The sequence below is a fragment of the Mauremys reevesii genome, linkage group 22 (genome assembly GCF_016161935.1).
Source record: "Mauremys reevesii isolate NIE-2019 linkage group 22, ASM1616193v1, whole genome shotgun sequence".
In the NCBI taxonomy this organism is placed as follows: domain Eukaryota; kingdom Metazoa; phylum Chordata; order Testudines; family Geoemydidae; genus Mauremys; species Mauremys reevesii.
Genome location: NC_052644.1, coordinates 19,168,427 through 19,177,947, shown reverse-complemented (window position 1 = coordinate 19,177,947; position 9,521 = coordinate 19,168,427). Strand labels below are relative to the sequence as shown.

Below are 9,521 nucleotides of genomic sequence, written 5' to 3'. Positions count from 1 at the left end.
TTGTCCCTTGACTGCCCCCCGGAACTCCCTACCTACCCCTTCTCCAACCCCCAAACCGCTTACTGTGCCACTCAGACCAGCGTGTCTGGCTCCCTGCAGCTCCAGACAGTTGCTGCCATGCTCCCCATGGAGCCCACAGCCCTCTCCCACCCCCAGCACCTGCCTTCCAGATTTGAACACCTCAAAATTCAGGTGTGCTCAAGCTCGGTTTGGGCAGCTTTTACTTCATTTCTCCCAAATCAGTTTCCCCTGCAAGGTGCCAACTGAAGGTGTTGGAGAACAGAGAGATCCGGTGGCCTCCTAATGCCTGGAAAAGAGACAAAGGCTGGAGGAGGGAGTGTCAGTGCCTGTGCGGACTTCTGGGAAGTGCACGGTGTGGAAGGGGATGCTGTGATGCTTTGGAACAACTCCATACAAAGCCAGTCAGGACTCTGGGGGAGCCTCCTCTCTCGGAGCAGACTGTCTCCAGGGCAAGAAGCTTACACCTTCCTGGGTCTGACCTCGGAGCATTCAGCATGCCCTTCCACGTCATGCACTTTCCAAAGTGAGTCTGCCCAGGCTGGTCCTGGGGCAACCAGCGGTCCCTGCACCCCAACTCCGCAGTCAGATGTGACTCGCAGCCAGACAGTAAAACAGAAGATTTATTAGATGACGGGAACACAGTTTAAACAGAGCTTGTAGGTACAGAAAACAGAACCCCTCTGTCAGGTCCATCTTGGGGGGTGGGGAGCCCAGAACCAAGTTCTGGGTCTCTCCCCATTTCCCCAGCCAGCTCCAAACTGACACTCCCTCCTCTGGCCTCTGTGTCTCTTCCGGACAAGGAGGCCACCTGATCTTTGTCCCCAACACCTTCAGTTGGCATCTTGCAGGGGAAACTGAGGCACCCACACAGTATTCAGAGAAAATATTAAGGACATTCCCACTTCATCACAACAGGTGCAACAAAATATAATACTGTATATTGAAGTAGGCAAGTGCTGCTTCTGACTTTCCACTTTTAATTGACCTTTGTAATCTTGTGGCACTGATGCATTGTAGCTTCATTTTATATCGGCTTACAGGGCGGGAGCCAGGGCCGGCTCCAGACCCCAGCGCGCCAAGCAGGCGCGTGGGGCGGCATTGTCCTGGCAGGGCGGCATTTGGCTCCGGCGGACCTTCCGCAGTCATGCCTGCGGGAGGTCCACAGGAGCCCCGGGAGGAGCGGACCTGCCGCAGGCATGACTGCGGCAGGTGCGCTGGTCCCGCGGCTCGGACGGAGCTCCCGCAGGCATGACTGCGGATGCTCCACCGGAGCCGCGGGACCACAGGACCGTCCGCAGGCACTTCTGCCCCGGCCGCGGGACCGGGGAAGGGCGGCGCAAGCGGTGCAACACGCCGCCCTGCTTGGGGCGGTGGAATTTCTAGAGCCGCCCCTGGCGGGAGCAGGGGGCCACCACCATTTTGGGCCCCACCAAAAATTATACAAACCTGCCGCCTATGCTCCTGGGTTCTGTCCCCAGCTTTGGGAGGAGAGTGGGGTCTGGTGGTTAGAGCGGGGTGGGGTGGGGTCTGGGAACTGGATTTAGTGTGAGGCAGGATGGGGGGCTCTCTGGGTGTGTTGAGGAATATCCCCTGCGGGTCGGGGGATATGACATTTACAAGGGAATTTTCTCTTTTAGCACCAATCCTATGGTGGCATTAAAGGCACCGGCTCAGCAAGAGCCCCTCTGTGAGTAACACACCCAAGGGGGTACCAGGGTGGGGCAGGACCCCTGGGGAAGGGAGGGGCTTGTGGGGGCTCCACCCAGATGGGGCGGGGCCTGATTTACAGCTGCTGCTGGGCGGGGCTAAGGAGAGGGCCCCAGAGGTAGCCGGTGTCAGCTGAGAGTGTTGGACTCCCAGGAGCTCCCTGGGGCCACCCTCCCTTCCCGCTCTAGTTCCCCATCCACTCCTGGCTCCCAGCCCCCTGCTCTAACCACTAGTCCCTACTCCCCTCCCGAGCCAAGGCGCGAACAGAGGAGTTCTGACTCCCAGCCCCCACCCCTGCTGTAACCCCCAGACATCTCTGTGCCTCAGTTTTCCTCTCTGTAACATGGGGCTAATGACCCTGGCCCATGCTGTGGGGTGGAGGAGGGGTGGCTGTGCCAGGCTCTGAACCCCTGTGGCTGGATGGGGGGGTTGGAGCTGGGTGTGGGGTTCTGCTCTGGGCTGGCCAGGGGTGCAGCTCAGCGGGTGTCTCTGTTCTGCAGACGCCTCCATCGACGAAGGGAAAGAGACGCAGACCCCGGTAAGTGTCCCCTGTTCCCCCATGGGGCCTGACCCCCAACCCTGACCCATATGGACCCCAGCAGCCCCCTCAAACCTCCCCACGCCCAGCCTTTCCTGCATGCTCAGTGGTTTGGGGTGGGGGTTCGGTTGCCGGGAGGGGGGGTGGGCTTATGGGATCGCCAGCTCTGTGTGTGTGTGTGTGTGTGTGTGTGTGTGTGTGTGTGTGTTGGGGTGTTGGTGGATACACACACACACACACACACACACACACACACCTCAGTGACTCTCTCCCATCCCAGCCCCAGGAGCCAGACCCCGATGCAGACGGACTCACCTACGCCGACCTGGACAGCCGGGCGCTGCAGGGCAAATGGAGAGGCCTGGCCCCTGCCCCCGAGCCCGCCCAGCCCAGCCTGTATGCCACAATCAACGTGAGCCCACGGTGAGAGCCCCCCGCAGCCATGGGGCGCCAGCCCCCATGGAGTGACAGACTCACCTCCGCAGCACCAGCCTTGAGAACTCTGCTTCTAGGGAAAATTTAGGGGGGACGCTGCCCTCCCCCCACTGCAGCCCCGTCCCATCGAGCTGCCATTCTCCTGCCCTGCCCAGACCCAGATGTGGGTGCCCGGGTGGGGGGCTCAGCACCGGGAGGGGGAGGGGATGCGCCAAGGTGGCTGTTTATATTATTTTGCTTCCTGTTAATCTCCAGATTTGTAATAAACACGGAACCACAAACCAGCCCAACCTGGGCACCCCACAACCCCCCTGTGCCCATGCCTGGGGGTGCATCGGCTGGTTATACAGGGACCCCTGGCCCGGCGCTGGGTTGCAGCCCCTCTGGGGAGGGGCATCGGTTGTCAGGTCACCGGGGTTCTCAGCCTGACTCTGGGCGAAGCTGCAGAAGGGTCTGGTGCCCGTGACCAATTGGCGCCGGCTGTTTACAGCCCCTCCGTGGGGTCGTCCCTTCCCCGCTGTGCTGGGGGCTCCATCGCCGTGAGCCGGGGTGGGGGTGGGGCTGAGAGGAAGTGATCCCTGGGCAGGGCCCGTACGAGAGATCGAGGGGTCTTCACCCTCTGACCCCGATGTTCCCCTCCTCGGGACCCCAGGCACAGGGTGAGCCCCACAACTAATCCCCCCCGCTTGGAACTTCCCCGCAAGGGCCCCTGGGGCAACATGGGAATCATCACTTGCTGAGAGCAGTGCAGGGGCTAGGACACAGAGCAGGGCAGTTCTGAATCCCCCCTGCAGGGGGTGGGGGGCAGTTTTCCATTAAACGAGGCTTTGTTACCGTTCAGTGATGAGCAGAGAAAGAGTCCCCTCAGCTCCACCATCATGGCCCCGGCATGAGATGCTTCCCACCCCCGGTCCCTGCAGCCTCCGGACCTACAGATCAGCCTGCAGAGACACCACTGACCCACATCCACCTGCTCCTGGCTGCTCAGACATCGGCTGGCTCCTTTTTGCCTCAGTTTCCCTTAACTCCTGCTTAAAGAGCCCCCTAAGTCTGCTAGTCCCCACAAGTGACACTCTGTACCTCGGGGGGAACACCCTCCACCCCCATGTTCATCCTTATAATATGATGATAATAATAATAACATGCAAATATTGTCATCTCGGGTGTCTTTGGAAGGCTCATGATGCACCGAGCATGGTTGTCATAGTGATGTCATAGGTTATACTTTCATGTATGTAGTTTTGAGGCTGAAAATGTGTCATCATGGCTTAAAACAAGCCCAGGCAAAGCTCCCCAAGAGCAGAGGGGCAGTTCACACCTCATCAGGGCACGTACGGGACAAACCCAGCCCAGCTTCACAGGACCACAGGACACTGGCCGAGGCAGCAACAAAGGATCTGTTGGACTCTTGGGTGAGTCACCCCCCTTCCCTGGTCAGTTTGGGACTGCGATGAGGTAACGCTCCCCTGACTCTGAATTGGGGGGGGGGGGCGCAAAGCCAAGAAGGAAGAAAGGACATGATAAAAGGAAGAGACGTTTGCCAGGCTCTTCCTCTCTCGTCCACCTCCATCTACAGACACCACCACCCAGCGACTGAAGCGCTGATCGAAGGGGAGAGCCTGGGGAAGGGCACCCAGCCAGCCTGTGGTGAGAAACATCGAAGTCTGTACGGGCGCTGACAGTGTTAAGATCAGCTCAGAATGCGTTTTGCTTTTATTTCATTTGACCAAATCCGACTTCTTGTATTTTGATTTATAATCACTGAAAATCCATCTTTTGTAGTTAATAAATGTGTTTGTTTGTTCTACCGGAAGCAGCGCGTTTGGTTTGAAGCCAGGGCCGCCCAGAGAATTCAGGGGGCCTGGGGCAAAGAAATTTTGGGGGCCCCTTCTACAAAAAAATCACAATACTATATTCTCCTGGGGGCCCTTGCGGGGCCCACGGCAAATTGCCCCACTTGCTCCCCCCCACGGGCGCCCCTGGGAAAAATAAACCTTCCGCATTTTGGCACAAACCCAGTTTTGAGAAAACTTCTTTACAAGGTATCACTGGTTCTCAGCTAGTGCTAAAAGGTACTAAAGCTCATTAAAAGGGTTGGACAAATAATTTCCATCAAAACTTTTTCTGGATCGAAAACTAGGGGTTTTTAAAAAGCAGAAAAAAATCACGGACAATGTCTGCTTTCCTTCAAAATTTGTTGTGCTTTTTTTAATTGAAAAGCTGAAATTAGTCTGCCAAAACCTGAACATGGTTTGAGGTTTCAGAAGCATGTTCTTTCTGCATAAAGCTGGACACCAGAACCTGCATGTGTGGCTGGTACCTGATGGGACCGTGGCTGAATTTCCCATCCCCAGTGTCAGCCGGGAAGATGGAGGGAGCTACACCTGCGACTGTCACTCAATAACAGATCAGAGTCACTGGTCGTATCTGAGCTACCCCGTCGAGATCATTGTAGCAGGTGAGGGGCTCGGCTCAGCACCCCGGCTCCCAGCCCCACACCCAGCCAGACCCACAGGGGGTCTCCGCGCCGATGGGACACTCAGAGTCATGCCCTGTCCTGATCCCTGGGCCCAGCAGAGGGGACGTCTGGGCAGGGAGTCACTGGGGGCTTCCCCAGCCAGGGGGGAGCAGCAGCCACTGGAGATTTGGAACAGAGGAAGGGTGGATCCCTGCCCCCAGGGGGAGCTGCAGAGCAGGGGGATCTTTCCCAGGCAACACATCGGTTACAGGGTGATGGACGGAGCTGAAGGTTATAAACCTCAGTGTATAGTAGAGACTTGCACTGTGCCCTACAAGTCAGTGGTGGTGCTGTGGACAGAACCCAGGAGTCCTGACCCCCATACTCCCTGCTCTCCCCACTAGACCCCACTCCCCTCCCAGAGCCGGGGAGAGAACCCAGGAGTCCTGGCTCCCAGCCCTCCCAGCAGAGAAGCCAGGGAGGGAATGGACCCTGGAGACTGGACTCTGTGTGATGGGAGCACCTCGCGGTTTTCAAAAGTGTCCTTCCTTGTGGGGTGGCCTCAGTATTGGGGGATCTCAGGCCGAGCGCCCACAAACCGAGATGCCCACCGTTAGTGGAGTCCACTGCAAACACTGGCCTCAATAGCGCTGGATCCCTTGGGTTTGGGCAGCATGAAGGGCCCCCGCCATGATGGGGGCCCCTTTGTGCCAGGCGCTGCATAAACACAGAGTGAGGAGACAGTCCCTGCCCCTAGGAGCTCACTAAGGAAAGTGAATCTGTCTGAGCCTCAGTTTCCTCCTGTGTAGAATGGGGATAACGACCCCTTCCTGCCTCCTGGGGGGGTGGCAGGTTGACTCCTTCCTATGCGGCACTCAGGCCCTGCAGTGCCGGGCATCAAAGACCAGCCTGTGAGTCTCTCTGTGTCCAGGGCAGGCCAGATAAAATGAACGAGGCAGGGGCCAGACACGGTTATATACAGTCACAAGAACTGCTGCAGAGGAGCGTGTGGATCGGACACAGACTTCTCTTAGGGGAGAGTCTGATGATAGAGAATCTCCAGGTTATAGTCAGGAGCAGAGGAATGAGAAGTATAATGTAAGGGCCGGATCAGATGATAAACAGTCACATAAAAAAGAATCTGGCACATCAGAAAAAGTCAGGTAAATAAACAGGGACAAGTTTTTAAAGTGCTTGTACACAAATGCCAGAAGTCTAAATAATAAGATGGGTGAACTAGAGTGCCTTGTGATAAAGGAGGATATAGACATAATAGGCATCACAGAAACCTGGTGGACTGAGAGCAATCAATGGGACACAATCATTCCGGGGTACAAAATATATCGGAAGGACAGAACAGGTTGTGCAGGGGGAGGAGTGGCACTATATGTTGAAGAAAGTGTAGATTCAAATGAAGTAAAAATCTTAAGCGAATCCACAGGTTCCATAGAGTCTCTATGGATAGAAATTTCATGCTCTAGTAAAAATATAACAGTAGGGATCTATTATCGACCACCTGACCAGGACAGTAATAGTGATGATGAAATGCTAAGGGAAATTAGAGAGGCTATCAAAATTAAGAACCCAATAATAGTGGGGGATTTCAATTATCCCCATATTGACTGGGAACATTTCACTTCAGGACGAAATGCAGAGATAAAATTTCTCGATACTTTAAATGACTGCTTCATGGAGCAGCTGGTACGGGAACCCACAAGGGGAGAGGCGACTCTAGATTTAATCCTGAGTGGAGCGCAGGAGCTGGTCCAAGAGGTAACTATAGCAGGACCGCTTGGAAATAGTGACCATAATACAATAGCATTCAACATCCCTGTGGTGGGAAGAACATCTCAACTGCCCAACACTGTGGCCTTTAATTTCAAAAGGAGGAACTATACAAAAATGAGGGGGTTAGTTAGACAAAAGTTAAAAGGTACAGTGACTAAAGTGAAATCCCTGCAAGTTGCGTGGGCCCTTTATAAAGACACCATAATAGAGGCCCAACTTCAATGTATACCCCAAATTAAGAAAAACAGTAAAAGAACTAAAAAAGAGCCACCGTGGCTTAACAACCATGTAAAAGAAGCAGTGAGAGATAAAAAGACTTCCTTTAAAAAGTGGAAGTCAAATCCTAGTGAGGCAAATCGAAAGGAGCACAAACACTGCCAACTTAAGTGCAAGAGTGTAATAAGAAAAGCCAAAGAGGAGTTTGAAGAACGGCTAGCCAAAAACTCCAAAGGTAATAACAAAATGTTTTTTAAATACATCAGAAGCAGGAAGCCTGCTAAACAACCAGTGGGGCCCCTTGACGATGATAATACAAAAGGAGCGCTTAAAGATGATAAAGTCATTGCGGAGAAACTAAATGGATTCTTTGCTTCAGTCTTCACGGCTGAGGATGTTAGGGAGATTCCCAAACCTGAGCTGGCTTTTGTAGGTGACAAATCTGAGGAACTGTCACAGATTGAAGTATCACTAGAGGAGGTTTTGGAATTAATTGATAAACTCAACATTAACAAGTCACCGGGACCAGATGGCATTCACCCAAGAGTTCTGAAAGAACTCAAATGTGAAGTTGCGGAACTAAGGTTTGTAACCTGTCCTTTAAATCGGCTTCGGTACCCAATGACTGGAAGTTAGCTAATGTAACGCCAATATTTAAAAAGGGCTCTAGGGGTGATCCCGGCAATTACAGACCAGTAAGTCTAACGTCGGTACCGGGCAAATTAGTTGAAACAATAGTAAAGAATAAAATTGTCAGACACATAGAAAAACATAAACTCTTGAGCAATAGTCAACATGGTTTCTGTAAAGGGAAATCATGTCTTACTAATCTATTAGAGTTCTTTGAAGGGATCAACAAACATGTGGAAAAGGGGGATCTAATGGACATAGTGTACTTAGATTTCCAGAAAGCCTTTGACATGGTCCCTCACCAAAGGCTCTTACGTAAATTAAGCTGTCATGGGATAAAAGGGAAGGTCCTTTCATGGATTGAGAACTCGTTAAAGGACAGGGAACAAAGGGTAGGAATTAATGGTAAATTCTCAGAATGGAGAGGGGTAACTAGTGGTGTTCCCCAAGGGTCAGTCCTAGGACCAATCCTATTCAATTTATTCATAAATGATCTGGAGAAAGGGGTAAACAGTGAGGTGGCAAAGTTTGCACATGATACTAAACTGCTCAAGATAGTTAAAACCAAAGCAGATTGTGAAGAACTTCAAAAAGATCTCACAAAACTAAGTGATTGGGCAACAAAATGGCAAATGAAATTTAATGTGGATAAATGTAAAGTAATGCACGTTGGAAAAAATAACCCCAACTATACATACAACATGATGGGGGCTAATTTAGCTACAACGAGTCAGGAAAAAGATCTTGGAGTTATCGTGGATAGTTCTCTGAAGATGTCCACGCAGTGTGCAGAGGCGTTCAAAAAAGCAAACAGGATGTTAGGAATCATTAAAAAGGGGATAGAGAATAAGACTGAGACTATATTATTGCCCTTATATAAATCCATGGTACGCCCACATCTCGAATACTGTGTACAGATGTGGTCTCCTCACCTCAAAAAAGATATTCTAGCACTAGAAAAGGTTCAGAAAAGAGCAACTAAAATGATTAGGGGTTTAGAGAGGGTCCCATATGAGGAAAGATTAAAGAGGCTAGGACTCTTCAGTTTGGAAAAGAGAAGACTAATGGGGGACATGATAGAGGTATATAAAATCATGTGTGATGTTGAGAAAGTGGATAAGGAAAAGTTATTTACTTATTCCCATAATACAAGAACTAGGGGTCACCAAATGAAATTAATAGGCAGCAGGTTTAAAACAAATAAAAGGAAGTTCTTCTTCACGCAGCGCACAGTCAACTTGTGGAACTCCTTACCAGAGGAGATTGTGAAGGCTAGGACTATAACAATGTTTAAAAGGGGACTGGATAAATTCATGGTAGCTAAGTCCATAAATGGCTATTAGCCAGGATGGGTAAGAATGGTGTCTCTAGCCTCTGTTCGTCAGATGATGGAGATGGATGGCAGGAGAGAGATCACTTGATCATTGCCTGTTAGGTTCACTCCCTCAGGGGCACCTTGCATTGGCCACTGTCGGTAGACAGATACTGGGCTAGATGGACCTTTGGTCTGACCCGGTACGGCCTTTCTTATGTTCTTATGTTCTTATGTAAGAACAAAGGAGCTGAGGCTCGGTGTCTGTGGGGCTGGGAGCTCAGCTGCAGGAGGGGAAGTGGTTTGCTGGGCGCTGCAGGGAGCTCGCTTTGCTCTGACCACGGTAGATTTGGCTGGAGATTGCAGATGATGAGTTTGCCTTGATGGCCTGTTTTGCTTAGCAATGACACAGCAAG

At 52.0% G+C, this 9,521-nt stretch overlaps 1 long non-coding RNA gene across 1 annotated transcript; it reads left to right on the top strand.

The window, feature by feature from the left end:
• The first annotated feature begins 1,658 nt into the window (after positions 1–1,658).
• On the top strand, positions 1,659–2,627 carry LOC120388405. The gene is made up of 3 exons (XR_005590565.1): positions 1,659–1,708; positions 2,229–2,266; positions 2,547–2,627. It is a non-coding gene; the product is annotated as an uncharacterized LOC120388405 (long non-coding RNA).
• Positions 2,628–9,521: the final 6,894 nt, after the last annotated feature.